The 22,697-nt window shown below is 35.6% G+C and overlaps 1 long non-coding RNA gene and 1 pseudogene across 16 annotated transcripts in view; both read left to right on the top strand.

Annotated features, from left to right (window-relative positions):
* The window catches only part of LOC106507803 (uncharacterized), a 638,301-nt gene that overhangs the window by 330,589 nt on the left and 285,015 nt on the right, over positions 1-22,697 (top strand). The gene's annotated exons all lie outside the window — the stretch shown is intronic.
* On the top strand, positions 14,578-14,671 carry LOC146401025 (U6 spliceosomal RNA; annotated as a pseudogene).

Below are 22,697 nucleotides of genomic sequence, written 5' to 3'. Positions count from 1 at the left end.
CATTCCTTATCATATACAGTCAGACCTCATTTTATTGTGCTTCATTTTATTGTACTTCATAGATACTACTTTTTTTTTTTTTTTTTTACAAATTGAGAATTCAGTGGAGGAAGACTAGATGTGATGGAAATAGCAAGAGAACTAGAATTAGAAGTGGAGACTGAAGGTGTGGCTGAATTGCTGCAATCTCATAATAAAACTTAAATGGATGAGGAGTTACTTCTAATGGATGAACAAAGAAAGTGGTTTCTAGACATGAAATCTACTGCTGGTGAAGATGCCGTGATGATCGTTGAAATGACAATAAATGATTTAGAATATTACACAAACTTAGCTGATAAAGCAGTAGCAGAGTTTAAGATCGACTCCAATTTTGAAAGAAGTTCTGCTGTGAGTTAAATGCTATCAAACAGTATTGCTTGCTAGGTAGACATTTTTCAATTGATATGGCAAACTTTATTGTAGTCTTATTTTAAGAAATTGTCACAGCCACCCAAATCTTCAGCAGCCACCATCCTGATCAGTCAACAGCCATCACCTTTGAGGCAAAAGCCTTCACCAGCAAAAAGATTACAACTTGCTTAAGGCTCAGATGATGGTTAGCATATTTTAGCAATAAAGTATTTTAAAATTAAGATACATACATTGTTTTTTACATGATGCTTTTGCACACTTAATAGACTACAGCATAGTGTCAACATAACTTTTACATATGCACTGAAAAACCAAAAATTCATGTGACTCTTTTTATTGTGATACCCACTTGATTGTGGTGGCCTGAAACTGAATCCACAGTATTTCTGAGGTGTGCCTGTGCAAGTTCTATGTCTCATGAGTCCAAGTCTTATAGGAGCACTGAGAAAATAAGATATTATTTTCCTTCTGCTGAAAATTAAGGAACAATAAAAAGAAATTCTTGACAGCAGCCAGAGGAAAAAGACATTACATACAGAGAAGCAAAGGCAGGAATTACAGAAGTATAAAAACACGTTGTGAAATGTCTAAGTATTGAAAGAAAAATCTCTCATACTATTGTTATACTAAAAAAATAAAGGCAAAATACAATTTAGGGTTAAAAATATGAGAGAATTCATAACTAGTATGTCTGAATCATAAGGAATGTACAAAGAGATTCTTCAAGTTGGAGGAACGTGATCGAGTCAGAAACTTTGGGAAACTAGTAATTTCTTGTAAAGTCAAAAATCTAAATATTGGGAGTTCCTGTTGTGGCACAGCGGAAACAAATCTGACTAGGAACCATAAGGTTGTGGGTTCGATCCCTAGCCTCGCTCAGTGGGTTAAGCATCCGGCTTTGCTGTGAGCTGTGGTGTAGGTCGAAGTTGCGGCTCAGATCCTGCATTGCTGTGGCTGTGGCATAGACCGGCTTCTACAGCTCCAATTAGACCCCTATCCTGGGAACCTCCATATGCCAAAGGTGCGGCCCTAAAAGGACAAAAGACAAAACAAACAAACAAACAAACAAAACTTCTGTATAAGCCATCGGCAGTGGTTTAAATAGCAATTCAGTGCTCCCAGGTTTTGCTCTGCTGGGTTATATTTGTCCAAAGGATATATGGTCAGGGATTAGATTGAAACTGGTTAGTTCAAGTTCCAATTCAGTTCAGAGGCTTTCTTAGGCTTGTCCACACATACATGATGTAGGGATTAGGCTGAGACATGCATGAGTGCAAATACAGACAGACCTCATTTTACTCCACTTTGCTTTGTTGTACTTCCCAAAGACTGTGTTTTTTACAAATTGAGGGTTTAGAGCAACTCTGCATCAAGCAAGTCTGTTGGTGCCATTTTTCCAACAGCATTTGCTCACGTCTCTGTGTCATACTTTAGTACTTCTGACAATATTTCAAACTTTTTCATTATTACTGTATTTGTTAGGGCGATCTGTGCTTAGTAACCTTTGATATTACTGGTACAAACTTACCAAAGGCTCAGATGATGGTTAGAAATTTTTGGCAGTAAAGTATTTTAAAGTATGAGCATTTTATTTTTTTAGACAATGTTATTGTGCACTTCATGAACTACATCCTAGTGTACACATAGTTTTATATGCACTGGGAAAAACAAAAAATTTGTGTGACTCACTTTGTTGCACTTTCAGGGGGAATCTGGAACTGAACTTACTCTATGTCCAGGATATGCCTATGAAAAGAATTAGGGGATCCCCTTTTCTGTCTCTCTCCCCTCTGGCATTTCCTGCTTACAGTCCCAATCTCCTGAGACCCTTTCAATGTTTTCCTTTGATCATAAACAGAGAGGTTAGAATATCACTGTTATGGTTGCTGACACCACTGGGACTGGAGCCCAAGCCAGACGTTAAGCCATGAGAAGGAAAAAACAAAAGCAATAAATATAAAACTCACTCTGTGAGAGTTGCTTCTTAATGTTTGATTCCAAACCAAAATTCACCTGCTGTAATTTTTAGATTCTTCAGATAGCTTGATTTTTTTATTTCTTATCTGCATGTATGTATGTATGTATGTATGTATTTGTCTAATTTTAGTGGTAGTAAGGGGGAGAGATGCATGCTGGAGACCTTACACTGCCTTACTGAAACCAAAACTCCTCTTGTATACCTAGTTTTAAATTTGGGTTACTTTATACTTCTGCTAATGAATTTTTATATTTAGAAATACAAATAGTTTTTAAAATCTTCACGACTTTCCATAATTTTGCCTTTCAAAAGTTTTCAAAATTTTTCTTTTATTGCTATATGTAGTTGTTATAGTTTTATGTTTTCAATGATCTATGTCCATTTGTGCCTGTATGTTTCCACCTATTTGTCTCTCCTGGCTGTCGTTTCTGTTTATTCTCAGGCATTGTTCTTGTTTTCTGCTGCACCTTGTACCTTTGACCTTGTGTTGACCATTTCAAAATCTATTTGTGTCGAGTTTGCCTGACCACTTCGGCCGTGCTCCTAAAGGCCTAAGAGTCTAGGGCTACATTAAAATAATTTGATGGCTTATGCTTCTTTGACCTTCCAGAACTTGCAAACACAAGCTGTGAATTTGCATGGTGGATGACTTAATTCTAGTTCTTTGCTTCCACTGTAGGTGTATTACTTTGGATTATTACTTCATTTTGTGATGAGCTGAATTTCCAGAATGGCCTCTGGGTTTTGACATTTGTTCCTTTTATTTGGGGGAAGTAATCAGAACCAGAATCCCAATTTAGAGAGATTTGATAATAATGCCTCCTAGGGAAAAAAAAAAAAAAAAAGTCGTGTTCCATTTCCTGTCCAGTTTTGACCCTAGTATGTTTTGACCTCAGTATGTATTTCGTACATTTTGTGCTAAGATTAAAAAAGAAATTAGCCAGCATATTTATTTTTAGCACTAAGGAGGATCTTAAGACAACTATCAGCAGAAATTAGGAGACTACAATTTTTTTTTTTATTTTTTTTAAAATTTTCCCACTGTACAGCAAGGGGGTCAGGTTATCCTTACATGTATACATTACAATTACATTTTTCCCCCACCCTTTCTTCTGTTGCAACATGAGTATCTAGACAAAGTTCTCAATGCTCTTCAGCAGGATCTCCTTGTAAATCTATTCTAAGTTGTGTCTGATAAGCCCAAGCTCCCGATCCCTCCCACTCCCTCCCCCTCCCATCAGGCAGCCACAAGTCTCTTCTCCAAGTCCATGATTTTCTTTTCTGAGGAGATGTTCATTTGTGCTGGATATTAGATTCCAGTTATAAGTGATATCATATGGTATTTGTCTTTGTCTTTCTGGCTCATTTCACTCAGTATGAGATTCTCTAGCTCCATCCATGTTGCTGCAAATGGCATGATGTCATTCTTTTTTATGGCTGAGTAGTATTCCATTGTGTATATATACCACTTCTTCTGAATCCAATCATCTGTCGATGGACATTTGGGTTGTTTCCATGTCCTGGCTATTGTGAATAGTGCTGCAATGAACATGTGGGTGCATGTGAGAAATTAGGAGACTACAATTTTAACCTTAAAGTTACAACTCTTCTGGGATTTACTTCTGCTGGTATTATAAAGTATGTTTACACTATTTTCCTAAAATGATAGCCAGTTATCTCAACATTACCTCATGTTGAGGTAACAACTGTCCACTATCTTTCTATTATATGACATGTATTACTTATTACATAAAATATATCTATATATGAAATGGTCTTTTTCTAAAATTTCTGTTCTTTTAACTTGCTTTATTTTTAAATTTCTGTATTCTGTTCTCTTTAAATTACTATAATTTTATGGTATTTTAATATATATTAAGTCAAGATCCTCTCATATTCTTGTCATGTACTCATGCACTAATTCTTCCCAATAAATTTTAGAAATAGCTTTTAGAATTTCATCAATATATAATTGAATTTAAATTAAGATTTTTAGATTAATTTTTTTAGAAATACTATCTCTGTAATATTGAGTATTCCAAAATAATTTAGTTTTATTTAGTTGGTTTTTGTGTAGTTGTTGTCTCATGTTTAATATTTTTAAATATCCTAGTTTGGCACTATTAATGATAATACCCACCCACTATGGGCAATTTTGTTATGTCTTTTGGAAAACATGTCTGTGAATTTCCTTGTGTATAAATAGACATAGGCTTGCTGAATTGTTTGATTTATGTAAAATGTTAGTAGATACCACAAAATTATTTTCCAAGGTGGGTAAATAAATGCATACCACATCAGCATTTTATGCATTTCAGGTGTTTTTGATTTCATGAACATTGTCATTGTCTGTCTTTTTCATGGTAGCTGTTCTGGTTGTTGGGTATGTAATGGTTTGTGTTTTAACTTGTATCTCTATGATGAAAAATTAAGTTGAGCACCTTCTTGTATGCTTGTCATTTAAATATCATTTTGTGCGAAGTGACTACTGAAGAATTTATCACTGGGGGACATTTACATCTTCATATGCATAACTTTTTATGCATTTGGAATAAAATTCTTCTGTCAGAGTTATGTATCCCACTATTGGGTTTTTTTTTCACCATGTTGATAGCATCCTTTTTATTATGAGAAGTTATTAATGTATCTTTATGAATATTTTTTATACGATGATTTTAATTTTTTTCCATTATAGCTGGTTTACAGTGTTCTGTCAATTTTCTACTGTACAGCATGGTGACCCAGTTACACATACATGTATAGATTCTTTTTTCTCCCATTATCATGCTCCATCATAAGTGACTAGACATAGTTTCCAGTGCTACACAGGAGGATCTCATTGCTAATCTATTCCAAAGGCAATGGTCTGCATCTATTAACCCCAAGAACCCCATCCATCCCAATCCCTCCCCTCCTCCCCTTGGCAACCACAAGTCTATTCTCCAAGTCCATGTTTTTCTTTTCTGTGGAAAGGTTCATTTGTACCATATATTAGATTCCAGATATAAGTGATACCATATGGTATTTGTCTTTCTCTTTATGACTTAAATCACCCAGAATGAGTGTTTCTAGTTCCGTCCGTGTTGCTGTTGCTTTGGGAGGCTGACCTGAGAAAGTATTCATAAGATTGATGTCAGAGAATGTTTTGCTTATATTCTCTTCCAGGAGTTTGATGGTTTCTTTTCTTATATTTAAATCTTTAAGCCATTTTGAATTTATTTTTGTGCATGCTATGAGGGTGTGTTCTAGTTTCACTGATTTGCCTGCAGCTGTCCACGTTTCCCAGCAATACTTGCTAAAAAGACAGTCTTTCCCCCTTTTTATGTTCTTGCTTCCTTTGTCAAAGATTAATTGACCATAGGTGTCTGGGTTTATTTCTGGGTTCTCTCTTCTGTTCCATTGGTCTGTCTGTCTGTTTTGGTACCAGTACCACACTGTCTTGATGACTGTGGCTTTGTAATATTGCCTGAAGTCTGGGAGAGTTATGCCTCTGCTTGGTTTTTGTTCCTCAGAATTGCTTTGGCAATTCTGGGTCTTTTGTGGTTGCATTATTAACATTAATGTTTCATTTTTACCTTTATAAATGTTCAAGAAATTTTCTCCTACCTCAATGTCATCGTTACACATTTTTCTCTAAAAGCATTGTTGATTTTACCATTAGAAATAGTATGTACAATTAGAAATTAATATTTTTCTTTGTGAATATCAAATCTATCCAGCACCATTTATTGAATAGAATATAGTTTCCCATTGTTCTAAATCAGATGAAGGTTTGTGTGTGTGTGTGTGTGTGTGTGTGTGTTTCTTTACTCTCCATTCTTTTCTGTTGGTCTAATTGTCTAGTACCGTGCCTTATTTTTTCTTGATTATTTGTATTTTATATAAATTCCAAGTTGGGTTTTACACACACACACACACACACACACACACACAAGCATGTACACACACACTTATAACATGCCAGAAATTTCTGTGAGAGCAGATTGAATTTACCAACTTGAGAAAATTATCCTCTTTACAATACCGTGTCTTTCTAGCCACTTTAAATTTATTTAGCTCTTTAATTTCACCAAATATTTTATAGATTTTAGTGTAGAAATCTTGCAAAATTTATGTCAGATTTATCCTTAACATTTTTATGTTTAACACAAATGTTTCTGTGGCGCAGTTGGTTAAGAATCTGACTACAGTGGCTTTGGTCACTGAGGAGGGGGTGCGTTCTATCCTTGGCCTGGTGCAGTGGGTTAAAGAATCCAGTACTGCCGCAGCTGCAGTGTAGGTCTCAGCTTCGGCTCAGATTCAGCCCCTGGTCTGGGAACTTCCCATGTGTCATGGGTGTAGCCTTAAAAAAAGAGACAAATGCTATTTTATTTCTCTACTTATTGTATTTCTCTAAGAAGAAAGTCTCTTTCTGTTTTGTGCTTATGGATAGAAGCATAATTGATTTTTTCTTTACATCAAGAGAAGTGGATAATTTACTTATTAACTCTCTAATTACCTTACCATATGATTTGTAAATTCTGTTGGACTTTTCTGCAGATATAATAATTCCATCTACAGTAATGACAACTTCATTGCTCCCTTTCAAATACTCTGTCTATCCATTCATTCATTCATTTATTCATTTATACATTCATTCTTCATTTTTGGCTTTCTTGCACTGACTATAATATCTGCTATAATGCAGCACAAAAGTGGGCATTTTTAAGTATTGTTTTCTTATTCTTCATCTCTGAGTAAGTTAATTCAATGTCACTATCAAATTGATGTTGATTAAAGATAGAACAGATGCTTTTTATCATATAGTGTGTTATAGTTATGAGTTTTTATTGTGACTGTATGTTGAATATTAGCAAGTACTTCTTTATCTCTCAAGATGAGAATGGCTTATCTTTTTTCATATATATATGAAATATATATGTGAAATATATATGCAAAACATATGTATGCGAAACATATGTATGCAAAACATATATATGCAAAACACACACACACACACACACACACACATATTTGTCTTTTGTCCTTTTTAGGGCCACACCCACAGCATATGGAGGTTCCCAGGCTAGGGGTCTAATTAGAGCTATAGCCACCAGCCTACACCAGAGCCACAGCAGTGCCAGATCTGAGCAGTGTCTGTGCCATCACAGCTCATGGCAACGCCGGATCCTTAACCCACTGAGCGAGGCCAGGGATCGAACCTGCGACTTCATGGTTCCTAGTCAGATTTGTTTCCGCTGCGCCACAATGGGAACACTCTTTTACCATATATATGATAACAGTTCAGTTTTTCTAATTTTAAAATCAACTTACATTTCCATGATAAAAGAATATAATGAAGATGTATTAAAGTTTGACCCAGTTGTAATAAATAAATATATAAAGTATACAAATTTATGTTTTGTCACAATTATCTTCCTGTGAAAACATCAGCACAATCAAACTAAGGAACATAATCATCACCTTCCAAAATTCCTTGTATCCTTTAGTAACTCCTTTTCCCATGCCTCCAGCCACACCCTGCTCCAGACAACCACTAATATACATTTTTGTCACTCTTTACTCTCTATAATTGTATGTAAATGATATTATATGCTATTTAATTTTTGTTCATCAGGCTTTTTGTTTCACTAATGGTATTATTTTAAGTTTCATTTATGCTATTGCAGTATAGAAGAATGAAGTATTCATTCTTCTTGTTACTAAGTAGTATAAATATGTCACAAAATGATTATTGCTTAGGGTTATCAATTCATAGCAAGAAAAATTTCAAGTGAATTTGGTGAATTCATTGTTGCTTATAAATAACTGAAAATTAAATCTAGTAATATTTTCCAAAAACAGTCTTGCTTAGAAATTAATAGCTGATATCCTAGAGCTGGCCATGTAGGCTGGTAGGTTGGCATAATTCCAAATATGAGCCTCTAACTGTGCATTTACTGAGACTCTACTATGCCTCAAAATAGTCTATATTTGAATAATATACTGGTGCTAAGTGTTAAAAGGAAGAATTTATTACATACATAGTATAAAAAAAGTAGGAAATAGTCTGAAATATTTTGGAAGCTGTTGCTGTTTAAAAAGAGTTGTTTTCATGAAAAAATGCTCAACATCGCTGATTATAAGAGAAATGCAAATCAAAACTACCATGAGATACCACCTCACACCAGTCAGAATGGCCATCATTAATAAATCCACAAATAACAAGTGCTGGAGGGGCTGTGGAGAAAACGGAGCCCTCCTGCACTGTTGGTGGGAATGTCAACTGGTACAGCCACTATGGAGAACAGTTTGGAGATACCTTAGAAATCTATACATAGAACTTCCATATGACCCCTCAATCCCACTCTTGGGCATCTATCCGGACAAAACTCTACTTAAAAGAGACATGTGCACCCTCATGTTCATTGCAGCACTATTCACAATAGCCAGGACATGGAAACAACCCAAATGTCCATCGACAGATGATTGGATTCGGAAGAAGTGGGATATATACACAATGGAATACTACTCAGCCATAAAAAAGAATGACATCATGCCATTTGCAGCAACATGGATGGAGCTAGAGAATCTCATACTGAGTGAAATGAGCCAGAAAGACAAAGACAAATACCATATGATATCACTTATAACTGGAATCTAATATCCAGCACAAATGAACATCTCCTCAGAAAAGAAAATCATGGACTTGGAGAAGAGACTTGTGGCTGCCTGATGGGAGGGGGAGGGAGTGGGAGGGATCGGGAGCTTGGGCTTATCAGACACAACTTAGAATAGATTTACAAGGAGATCCTGCTGAATAGCATTGAGAACTTTGTCTAGATACTCATGTTGCAACAGAAGAAAGGGTGGGGGAAAAACTGTAATTGTAATGTATACATGTAAGGATAACCTGACCCCCTTGCTGTACAGTGGGAAAATTAAAAAAATTATAAAAAAAAGAGTAAAACTTATATGTTTTAGCTGTGGTAATTTGTAAGCTATTGGCTAATATTAAATAATAGTGGTGATTTAAAAAAAAAAAAGAGTTGTTTTATTTATTTATTTGTGTGTGTGTTGGGAATACTCTAAGGTACTATCTTCCAAAACTAAAAAGTTTGGCTTATGACAAATAAAGGTTATGGAAATTTTATAACTAATTCTTCAATCCCTGTAGCTTTCTTTAGGGTCTTGTGAATGTCAATCAATCAGATTGTATTGTGCCTATGTTTTCATTAATTATCACCTTCATTAGCTATTTAGCAGACGGTGATTGCAACAACTCTGATAGGAACATTATTCAATGTAGTAAGGTAAATGGCATTAAGCATTATATTTTTAAAGACTAAAAATAAACTCAAAAACAATTGGTTTTGAATCTGTTTTCTCCTAAATTCTTGGTTCCCTAGAAATTATTATTGTCCTAGGGAAAACAGCTTGAAAGAAGCAATGAATCAGAGAAAAGCAGGAGGAATATTTAGATATTTTTAAAAATACAGATATACCTTTCAAATTTGTAAATTTAGAGTTATTTTTTCACTGCTTAATTTAAAAAAGATGAGATACTCAGGGAAAAATTTTTAATTTCAAAAATCTAAGATATTCATAAAGTTTATTATTTTTAAGTCCATCTTTAGTGTTTCCGCAAACTTTCTGTTTAAATATAGAGCTGTCAGTTATCTATATCTGGCACAATTCTTTCTCCCACTGGTACTGTTATTATGTTGTTTCATATGTAATAAAATCATCTTAATTATATAGGACACCATGTGCAATTTCCAATGCCTCATTTTATATTATTCCTGATTGACTGGTATGCAGTAGATTCAGAAGCCAGAAGTGATATGTACCTTCTGGTGGGCAGGAGATAGCAAAAACCAAAAACTGTTTTTAAAAAGGTGAAGTAATTGATGATTAAGGCTACAAATAATTATATTCTCAAAAAATTTATACTGAGAGATTGGTTTGCCATATTCACATCTTTCCTAGGAGAGATGTTATAAGAATTAAATAGAAGAATTATAATCCAAATTTCCTAGGCCTTTTAGGCTTTAAATATTGTCATGTCAACAGTAGACATTTTCTCTTTTTTAATTACCTTTTGCCTAGTGTTCTCTATAAACTTACTTGCAAGTATTTCTGAGATCCTGAGGGCTATTCATGTCTGATCCTGCTAGGTGTGTCCAGAGTGATTTTCCCATTTCCCAGTGGGATTCACGATTCCTCCCAATAATGTTTTGACCCCACCAGGCAGCATAACTGATGTACAAGACTTCCCAATGCTGTCAGAACTTTAGTAAAAGTGCAAGGAGTGCAAATCTCCATACTGCGTGTCAGACTTTATCACTAAGGAGCTTTAAGGGACTATTTGAACCCTTACCTAACACAACCCTGATGCTTCTGACTACTGGCTTTCTTTCCATTGGGGTCCTTTGACAGGGCTTACTAGAGACCAATATATTATTTCCGTGGCTATCCATCTCTGTTCTCTTCCCCAAACCAGACATGTAGGAATTGAATTTTCTCTTGTATCTCAAAGCAAATGGATCATGAAAATAACTCTCACGGAAGTACTTAATGTTGTAGGTACATTTGAATTGGTTTGGACAAAGAGAAGGATTCCCCTGATAACAACGTGTGTAAAGCATCTACCCCACTGTATAGAAAAGTAGTGCTAGTTCCCTCTGTATTAGTTTCCGATGGCTGTCATAACAAATGCCACAAATATTTATTTATATGAGTATGAGATTATATTGATTATATGAGTATTTATTTATACTTTGGGTTCTAATTCAACACTGTTTTCTTGCTCAAACTGTTCTAGTTTTGGTTATTAGAAACTCTCAGTTGGTTCCTACATTCCTATGACATACCCCCCTTAGTTGTGAATTTTTTTAATATTTAATATCTTGCATTATAAGAGGCTACAGGCTCACCTTGTCTATTTTTTGCTCAGTCCTTGAATTAACCATTTGTCCAAGAATCCCTGGTTCCTTTTATTGGAGAATAGTATGAGCATCCATAGTCTGTGCTGTAGATGGGCTTGATGCTACTGAAGGGTAGTTGACTCTGGACTTGTCTGATTTTTTTCCTGCTAAAGAAATCTCAAATTCTTAGGACAAATCTTAGAAGGAAATGGTGTATTATCCCTTTTATGTATCATTAGATTTGATTTGATAATATTTTATTTGGAATATTTGTGTCTATGTTCATGAGAGAGAGTGATCTGCAGTTTACTTTTTTCCCCAGTTTTATCAGTTTTATTGAGATACAATTAACATGTAGTACCATATAAGTTTAAGGTGTACAGTGTATTAATTTGGCTTGTATATACCATGAAATGATTATCACAAGTTTAATTAACATTCATCATCTTAGACAGATACAAACTTAAAGAAATTAAAAAAATGTTTTCCTTGTGAAGAAAACTCTTTGAATGTATTCTCTTAACAACTTTCATATATAACATATAGCATAGTTAATTATATTATCATGTTGTGCATTGCATCTCTAGTACTTATCTTGTAACAGGAAGTTTGTACCTTTTGACTACCTTCATCCAGTTTCCTCTCCCCTACCCTCCACATCTGGTAATCACAAATTTACCTCTTTTATACAATTTTGTTTGTTTATTTTTGCAATATTATTGGCCTACAACACCATGTTAGTTCCTGTTACACAAGAGTGATTTGATATTTCTATACATTTCATAAACGAACACTACCATAAACATAGTTCACTTTCGGTGTGATGTCTTTCGTTTGCTTCAAGATGTTGCTCATAGAAGTTAGGAAGTATTCCTTTCGCTTAAATTTTTTGGTAAACTTTGCTTGGAATTGGTATTATTTCTTCTGAAAATATTTGGTAGAATTCACCAGTGAAACTTTGGACCTAGGAAGGATTTATCTCTAACTTCAGTGTCCTTAGTGTAGGATGTTGCAAATCAGATTGTCTATTTCTTCTTGCAAGGACTTTGATATTTTGTCATACAAGCAATTTGTCCATTTCATATGAGTTGTCAAATTCTTAGGCAAAGGTCCTTCTTAATATTTCTTCACTTTCTTTTTAATAGCGATGGAATCTGTAGTGATATCTCCTTTCTCAGCCTAATTGTGTCACTCCTCTTTGGAGTTATTTACCTTGGTAGAGGTATTCCAAATTTATTTCAAAGGATTGGTTTTGGCTCTTTAAAATTTCTCTGTCATTTTGTATATTTTTATTTCACTGATTTCTTCTTTGATTTTTATGATTTCTTCTCCTTACTTTATATTTGCTCTTCTGTTTCTAGTTTCTTTCTTTCTTTTCGTCTTTTTAGGGCTGCACCCAGAGCATATGGAAGTTCCCAGGCTAGGCATCAAATCAGAGCTGCAGCTGCTGGCCTACACCAGAGCCACAGTAATGTGGGATTCTTAACCCACTGAGCAATGCCAGGGATCAAACCTGTGTCCTCATGGATGCAGGTCAGGTTTGTTACTGCTGAACCACAATGGGAATTCCATGTTGCTAGTTTCTTAAAGTGAAAGCTGAGTTATGTTATTTGAGTCTCTTAATGATAACAAATTTTTTGAGCTATAAATTTCCTCTGTGTACTCTTTTATATATTCCATGTTTTCTTATTTGTCATGTTTCTATATTCATTCTATTCTACTCAGCCATAAAAAAGGAAATTTTGCCATTTGCAGCAACATCTATGGACTTGGAGGGCATTATGCTAAGTGAAATAAATCAGATGGAGAAAGACAATTATGGTATGATAACACTTAAATGTGGACTCTAAAAAATACAACAAACTAGTAAATATAACAAAAAAGAAGCAGACACACAGATATAGAGAACAAAGTAATGGTTACCACTGGAGAGGGGGCAATATAGAGGTGAGGAAGTGGGAGATACAGAATTTTGTGGGAAGGTATAAGATAGGTTTTTGTGTGAAGGTATAAATGGGAGGTATAAGGTAGACTAAGGAATGTATTGTACAACACGATGAATATAGCCAATATTTTGTCATAACTATAAATGAGACGTAAGCTTTAAAAGTTGTAAGAAAATTTAAAAATTAGAAAATAAAAAGATTTTTAAATTAATCATACTTATTTTATTATCCAAAATATGATCAATCTTGATAATAGTTTATCTGCAAGTGAATAGCAGTGTATTCTCTTTTGGCTGGAGTGTGCTGTAGATACCAACTAGGACAAGTTGGTTGATTGCATTTTCATATCTACTCTCAGGAAAGTTATTTCATAGATCTACACAGCCCTATATGTTTTTCTCCCTTACATGTCTCACCTCAACTCTTTAATTTCTCTTCTTGCCCATTTATCTCAAAGTGCAAGCCACCTTGGCCATTATTCCAAGCACACAAATCTCCTTGTTGTTGTTTGAACAGGCCAAGGAAGTTCCACTCCTAGACCTTAGCATTTGTCATTTCTTCAACTGAGGTGTTCTTGGCCTGCTTCAGGATCTCCTCAGATATAATATTAAAAGAAAACTCTCCTCAGTAAATCTCTATAAATATGAGCCACATCAGTGTTACTTTTTCAGTTTACCCTGATTTATTTTTCTATAGTTTATGTGTTATATTTTTGTTTGTTTATTTTTAGTGTTTGCCTTCAGCCACTGAAATATAACTTCCATTAAAACAGAAAATTTGTTTGTTTCATTGTTCCATTTTTTTATTCCCAGCACCCAAACAGGGCCTAGGGTATGGTATAGAGTTTCACACATCTTAAAATACAGGTGTCCAATTATAAGTTTAAAATCTTCCTGCCCTAAACAGTTTGATTACCTTTTTATAAGTGTTGAATCATACTGTTTTCCTAAACTCTATAAACAGGAGACAGAACACAAAAGTGAAATTAAAATGTTGGAAGAAAACTTGCTACGTGTTTCTAAAGCCAAGTTCCCATTACTTCCCTGCCCCTCCCTCCCTTTTTAATTTCCTTCTAAAAACCTGCCTTGTTTTTGCCTGCACACTTGACCCTAGGATACATTTGTGGTTTTGTCTGAAAGTACACTTTCTTCCTACAATTTTTTTCTCTTCTGTATTTCTAGACAGCTCTTGCTCTTTCCCCATTCACAGGTCTGATCTCATACTATATTTCATGGAAATAGATATGACTCCTCAGGCAATTGCAAACTCCATTTCATGATTACATTTGTTTTAATCATTACATTCTTCAACTTGGGAATCAAAAGAAAGGACAGCACTCACTTTGGAAGCACATATAGCAAAATTGAAGATTAATATGTCCTCTGTGCAGAGATGACATGTAAATTTGTGATACCTTTCATATTTTTTAATAAGCATATGAGAGGATGCTCAACATCATACATCATTAGGGAATTTCAAATTAAAAGATAATGAGATTGTTTCTACTACACATACATTAGAATGACTAAAATCTCAAACATTGGCAACATTGAATGCTGGCAAGCATGTGGAGCAACAGAGAAAATACAACGTCATGCTGGTAAGAATGAAAATTGTACAACCACCTTGGAAGACTGTTTGGCCATTTCTTATAAAAATAAACATATTCCTACCATAATATCCAGCAATCACATTCCTTAGTATTGACCTAAATGAGCGGAAATCTTATGTCCACACAGAAACCTGCACATGAATATTTATAGTAGGTCTATTTATAATTGTCAAAATTTGGAAGCAATTTCAGTAGGTGAATGGATAAAATGTGGTCCATCTGGACAATGCAGTATTACTCAGGGAGCTATCAAGCTATGACAAAACAAAACAGAGGAATTTTAAATGCATATTACTAAGTGAAAGAAGCCAATGTGAAAAAGCTACATACTGTATGATTGCAGCCATAAGACATTCTAGAAAAGGCAAAATTATGGAGAGAGTAAAAAAAAGATCAGTGGTTGTCAGTGACTAGAGTGAGCCCTAATGTAAACTGTGGGACTTGAGTGACAGGTACTGTTCTATTCATTGGGCCTACAGCAGTGACATAACAGATTGAGTCCTCATGGAGTTTTGATCCTAATGGAAGGAGAGAGTCAATAAGAAACGTATAAAAATTAAGTGAAGTAGCTAATTTATATTTTATTTTCCCTTCTTCCTGCAAATGAACTTTTCTTATTCTCTTTCTGTTTCACTTACACAAATTCATACACAGAAACACACGTGAACACAAACACACACACACCACACCCATACATGTACTCACAGACCTGGTTGTTGGACTTCAGAAAAACAATGATACCTAGGGATACAGTCTCTGCTTCTTTATGCCATGGCTAATTACCTTCTCAGTGACTTATTTTCCCTTGAGATTCTTTGAAATGTATTGAAACATGTTAGAAATTTTGAAAAATAATTGCAAAAATCTCATAATTAGAGCTGGTCTACAAGAAAATGTTTTTTTGGTCTGTGTTGATACTGTGATCTTCCAAGGTGGACTAGTGAGGTATTAAGCCCACCAGCCTCCGAGTGAGCTGAGGGAAGCACTATGAAAGGTGGCAATAAGGGAGCCAAACGCTCTATTTCTTTCTCTACTTTCCTCTCCACCAAAAGATGGTACCCATGAGCTGAGAAATGTCTGCCATTTCCACTCTGGAGGGACCTCGCTGGCTTGAGCAGAATTATCATGAGATGCTCCCTGTTCTTCTACTAGAGAACCAGCTTTACACATGCCAGATTCAATTTCCTTGAGGGTTAGGGCCGAGGCTATTCGACTGGCTACTTCATTTTAAGTAAAGATAAATTGACCTCATAAACAATTTTTTTAAAAGCATAGGTAAGACTGAAAAAGCCTTCTTAATTCCAGTTTTCTTTTTTTTGTGTGTGTGCATGCCATTTCTTAGGCCACTCCCGCAGCATATGGAGGTTCCCAGGCTAGGGGGCGAATTGGAGCTGTAGCCGCCAGCCTATGCCACAGCCACAGCAACGCAGGATCCGAGCTGCCTCTGCGATCTACACTACAGCTCCTGGCAACGCTGGATCCTTAACTCACTGAGCAAGGCTAGGGATCAAACCCACAACCTCATGGTTACTAGTCGGACCTGTTAACCACTGAGCCACGACGGGAACTCCTAATTCCAGTTTTATTTCTACCTTTTCCCCAAACCACCTTTTGATCACCAGTCCTGTGGTCATCCTATTTATATTTTTAAATTATTCTTGGAATACAATGGTAATATACATAAAATCCTATCATTCCTGGTAAAACAAATATTACCATACATTGGCTGTTTCTTTTTTACCCCTCCCACAAAAACATGAGAAAATTGCATCGTATAAATAACTATTAAAAAAACACTAAAATGTAGTACCAAAATAAAAGTAATACCAACATTACTAATTTCCCAAGTGAATTAGGTGGAAGCATTACTAGAAAATAAGATGGAGTTAGATTGGATGCTTAATTTTCATCCAGTTCTCAGCTAATTGTCCCTTTTTCTGCTACCACGCTCTTTATAATCAACAGCACTTTCTGCTAGCTGTGGTTCAGAGTGGAGGAGGAAATCAATTTTTCTTTTTAACAAGAAGGGCACTGAAAGATTTTAAAATACATTCAACCAGTTTAACAGCTTCTCTTCTACTTGGCTGAAAAAGCAGTTGGAGGACCACTTGGCTGTTCCTCAAAGCACCAATAAGTCAACGTGTTCCAGGGAGAACAGATTTGAATATCCCGATTTAAACCAAACATCCAAACATTTTCTCACCCAGTAAATGGACCTGAGGATTGATTGTTTCTTTGTTTCCTGGGGTCGTCTTAATACATGTCCACCAACTGGGTGGCATAGAACAATAGCAATGTCTTCCATCCCAGTTCTGGGGGTAGAAGTTTGAAGCTAAGATGCCATCAGGGTGACACTCCTCCTGCAAACTGTAGGGAAGAAAGCTTTTGACCTCTTCCTGGCTCCTGATGGTTGCTGGCAATTGTTGGTGTTCCTTGGCTGTAGCTGCACCACTTAATCTCTGCCTCTGTCTTCACATGGCCTTCTTCCCATGGGACTCTGCGTATTCCTCTGCTCTTCTTACAGAGACACCAGTCATTGGATTTAGGGCTGCACCTATCTAGCATGACCTCACCGTAACTTAAATAACTATATATGTAAAGATGCCATTTGCAAATAAGGTTACATTCTGAGGTTATGAATTGTGGAGGGACACTATTCAACCCACTACAGTTGTCAAGGGAAGTCCAAAATAAGTAAGTCTGGTTGCCAAGGACCTCAGAGTAACAAGCAAATTTTTCGTCCCCCACGTGGGAAAAAATCCCCACCAATTGGGAATAATTCGGTAGTAATTTCAACTTCAAAGGGAAAATGAGCCTCACTGTAAAAGCCACAGAAAGTGTTCACTTGTGCCTGAAAGCATAGCAGGATGATTTTATTCCATTAACATTTTATGGCAACTTAATATTAAAATATATTGATTTAAATTAATAATATATTAAGAAATGGCTTGGTATCTACATATACCTCATTCATCTCTGAAAAACATAGTAGTTTGGATGCCCATTATCCTTAGATAGATTTCCTTTAGTCCTACTGTTTGTCTAACTATTTTAGGTGTAACCCTGTTGCTAATAAGATTATGGTCATTCTAGTTTATACAGAGGCATACAAAGGAAAGCACACAGTAAACAGCAACCCTTACTCTTCATAGAATGTAATAATATTCAGCTTAGGATCATCAAAAATAAGAAAGGCAAGGAAATCCTGCCTCCAGAAATTCTATAGCCTTTTGTTAAAGTGATACAGACTTTAGATAATGTCAAGAAGCTATGACTCTCGAAATTATATAAATCAAAATCTTCCCTTGTGTAGTATAGCAGCAAGGAAAGACGTTGTGACATCTACTGGCAGATGTGAACTTTGCTCCATGTTTCTGGAAGATAACAACAACTTCCAAAAAATACTAACTTGCTTTATTTTTCTATAATAAAATCACATTCCTAGTTCCTGTCAGTTTGGTATGTATAGAAAAGTACATTTTCCCTCTTCTTATTTTCTTCCCACCCAAAATATGTGCAGTGGATCATAGAGTACAGAAGATACTGAGAAGTTATTTTGAGTTTTGGCACAACCCCTACTTGCTGACATGCTCATGTCCAATCAAGAAGGTCCTTTGTTAAATTCCACATATTAGTGACCTCATATGATATTTGTCTTAAGAACTTATTTGCAAAACAGAAACAGATTCAAAGATTTTGAAACCAAACTGACAGTTACCGAAGGGGAAATGTTGGGAGGAGAGGGATAAAAAAGGAGGTTGGGATTAACATGTACCCATTACTGTATAAAAAATAGATAAGTAGCAAGTACCTACTGTATATTACAGGGAACTGTACTCAGTACTCTGTATTAACCTATATGGGAAAAGAATCGGAAAACAAAATGAATATATGTATATGTACAACTGATTCACTTTGCTGTATACCTGAAACTAACACAATATTGTAAGTCAACTATACTCCAATAAAATAATGATAATGATAATGATAATAATAGAATGAGCCTTTGGAAGTTTTTGCTAGTTCTTCTCTATTCCCTACTTAGGCTCAGGAATCTTCTCAGAACCTCAGTCCCAGTGCCTTTTCCTGAGGTTCCTGATGGGCATCAGGATATCATTCTTTTCTGAGCTCTGGTCTCCCCATTGAAGGAGGGGTGGTCTAGTCTGGAAAGTGCTCTCATCTTTATAACACATCCTCTCCCTAATTTATAATGATATCGTTCTCTGTTCCATAGGAACTGCCCTGTCCACGACTTTCTCTTCAATTCCTGCTTTCATCTTTTCCTTCTCTGAGATTTTCCTTGTTATTTTCTATATAGTGTGAATTTCTCTTGCCCAAGAGAGAGGGTTCTGGAAAGAAATACCCAGACCAGTTAGTTAATTTTTTTATTTGTAAATAATCTTTTAAAAAATTTTCAGATACTTGTAGATTTGTATGCATTTCTAAGAAATAATTCAGAGAGAACCTGAGTATCCCTTACCTGGGTTCACCTGGGGGGTAACATCTTGCAGAGCTGAGTACAGCATCACAGGACATTTCCATCACCACAGTATATGTTGCCCTTTTATAGTCATATCCACTTTCCTCATCTCCTGGTCCCCTTGTTAGCCCCTGGCAACCAGGAATCTTTCCTCATTTCTATAACTTGTTATTTCAAGAATGTTATATAAATGGAAAAATACTGTATTTAACCTTTTGTGAATGGCTTTTTTTTCAACAGAGCATATTCCTTGGAGATTCATCCAGGTTGTTGCATGTATTGATATTTTGTTTCTTTTTGTTGCTTAGCAGTCTTCTAAAGCCATGAGTTTATTGAAACACCTACTGAAGGACATCTGAATTGTTTCCACTTTTTGGCTATTAGTGATATAGTTGCAATAGACATTTGTGTACAGGTTGTTGCAGGTATATAAGCATTCAGTCCTCTGTGATAAATGCCTAGGAGTGCAATTGCTGGGTCATATATGTGATAGCTGCATTCTTAGTTTCTAAGAAAGCACCAAATTGACTTCCAGAGTAGCTGTACCATCTTGAATTCCCACCAGCAGCACATGAGAGAGCCACTTGCTCTACATCCCTGTTAGTAATCGGTGTTGTAACTATATTTTATTTTAGCCATTTAGTAGGTATATAGTGATTTCCTATTGTGTTTTTAATTTGCATTTCTAGCTAGGACTACTTACTGTCTGTCATAAGAAACAAAGGGCTATTTTGTGTGGTCTTTTGATTTCAAACCAGAAAGCAACATGTCTGTGTTCCATACAACTTCTCTCTTCAGATCAGCACTTGTATACAGAAGATAGCTGATGTGTCTGTGTTATTCCATTTTATCTCAAGATAAGATTATCATAGAAAAGACAGTCTCCACATTCAGTTTCCATGTGTTAACACTCCTTGAGGAGTTAAGTCAGTCATTTTTGTACCCTCAAATCCCAGCAATATGGTACATATTTGTTGAATTAGTTAATTGACCTAGTAAGCATAGGACTATAAAGATAGGGCTTTACATTTAAAAATTAACACACCTAATAGCTGCTTAGCACTTCAGATGTCACCATGTGTTTCAATTTAGATGACTTAAGTTGGTGTTTATAGAAAATCTAAGAGGTAGGTATTCCTGGCTCTAGTGTTAGGAAAACTCGTTCTGCTGCTTACAAGCATGGTGATCTCAAATAAGCCGAAGCCTAGTGCCTCATGTTTCTTAACTACCTAAGTGTTTAAAAGTACATCTTTAGCATTAATTTCAGCTGTAAATTGGAAGTAATTGTATGGTTCATATCATAAGATTAAGTTCAAGATCACCTTATACTTGACAGTGCTAGTAATAAGGAAAATGTGTAAATATTAGCTAAATAGAATGGTCAAAAAATACAAATGCTAATATTAAATAAGTATTATTACTAGTAATTATCAAGAATGAATTCCAACATGAAAATGCATTTTAAGAAGTGTTAAATATTACTTTGTTTTTGTTTTAGTCCTCATTGTTAAAATCATTTATAGGCATACCAATTTCCTAGCAGTAAATAAATGATGAACTTAGAAAACATAGGTTTTGGGTGAAAGAAATAGAAAATGATATGATCAAGGCAGGATTTGTGGCACAATCACAGGAGGTCCCAAGTGGTTTGTGAGTAAGTAATATAAAGGGTCACTGTTGCATAAACTCTGGAGAAGGAGGATTGTCCCCATTCATATGTATACAAGAAAACCTCAAAGTATAGGGCTGGTGGTAGGATTCTGAGGCACTATTTCTTGATTAAACTTAACTGAATGTCAAAGGCAAGGAGTGCTATAACAACAGCTTTTGGGAAGAGAAATAAGCTGCCTAAACAAAATATACCTGCTTAGTGACCTGATAGGAGTGTAATGAGGACCACATCTTTGCACCACTGGATGCTATGGATGTTGAAAAACTCACACACACACACACACACACACACACACACACACACACACACACAAAGAAAATTAAGTAAGTTCAGAGATGAAGCTCAAGTTGTTTACTGACAAGACAACTCTATGTTTTCTGTTGGTAAATAACTTTTCCCATCTGCAAGGAATTGTATGGTTACCTTTCTTTGATTTCCTGCCAAATACTGCCCTCTCGTGGCAATACTGCTCTTTAGCGCTGTAAATAATAGCTAACATGGGAGATGACCCATCTCACCTCCCATTCCATCCCCAACCCCTACAAAAATCCCACAAAATTTATTTTAATTTTCTCTTAGGTAGAAAATATATGTAAATTTTTTAGCTATCTATGATTTTCACATTGTATGCATTTGTATCTATTAGGAATGAGATATTTCATTCTATTTCTATAATATTGGGAAGCTATTGAGAATGAAAACTGACAGGTATTAGAAATATAAACAAAGATTTTTACCAATTTTAAAGCAATTTAATACTAAATGTACTTTTCATTTAAAATATTTAATTTTGCTCATCTAAAGTGATTTATATAGCTTAGTTATTCTACTTCCTGATAAATACTTAATCAAAACAAGATATAAATATTACTTTTTTCATTTAATCATCATTTAAAAAATCTCACCCTTTAGTATCCAGAGAAGAAAAATGATTCTTAAATTTTCCTGTGAGTTTATTCAGCAAGAGAAAGAAAGAGCTCTTTACCTTCCCAAGAATGTGGGATTTTTTTTTTTTTTTTTTTTTTTTTTTTCGTTTTTGGCTGCCCTGAGGTATATCGAGCTCCCTAGCCAGGGGCTAGGAATGAGATCCAAGCTACAGTTGCAACCTAAGCCATAGCCACGGCAACACTGGATCCTTAACCCACTGTGTGGGGCTGGGGGTTGAACCCGTGTCCCTGCTCTCCCAAAAGGTCGAGGATCCCGTTGTACCACAGAGGGTGCTCCAAGAATGTGGGGTCTTTATGCAGCTTCCAAAACAGAGCTTGAGTTGATGTCAAAGTCCAGGTTTCCTAGTGGTAGAACCAGCTGTTGAGAAAACTTAATACTTGTCTCTAATTCTGTCATTAAACAACCTCCAGGAGACTCCCAATATGGCTCAGTGGTAACGAACCTAACTAGTATCCATAAGGATGTGGGTTCAATCCCTGGTGGATCCGGCATTGCCGTGAGCTGTGGTGTAGGTCGCAGATGTGGCTCAGATCCTGCATTGCTATAGCTGTGGCACAGGCCTGCAGCTGCAGCTCTGATTTAACCCTTAGTCTGGGAGCCTCCATATGCCAGGTGCAGCCTTAAAAAGCAAAAGCAAAACAAAACAAAGCAACTTCCAGGTACTTATGAGAATGTCATTGTTAACAGCATAATGATCCCGTTATATTTTTCAAAAAATATTTTGATTGTTTAAAGAATTGA

The sequence above is a fragment of the Sus scrofa genome, chromosome 8, assembly GCF_054392235.1.
Source record: "Sus scrofa isolate SSC_HxYL_T2T_F1_AM1 chromosome 8, Sscrofa_HxYL_maternal_Yorkshire_Landrace_v2.0, whole genome shotgun sequence".
Classification (NCBI taxonomy): Eukaryota; Metazoa; Chordata; class Mammalia; order Artiodactyla; family Suidae; genus Sus; species Sus scrofa.
Note: the sequence above shows the minus strand (reverse complement) of the source record. Positions and strands in the feature narration are given on the sequence as shown.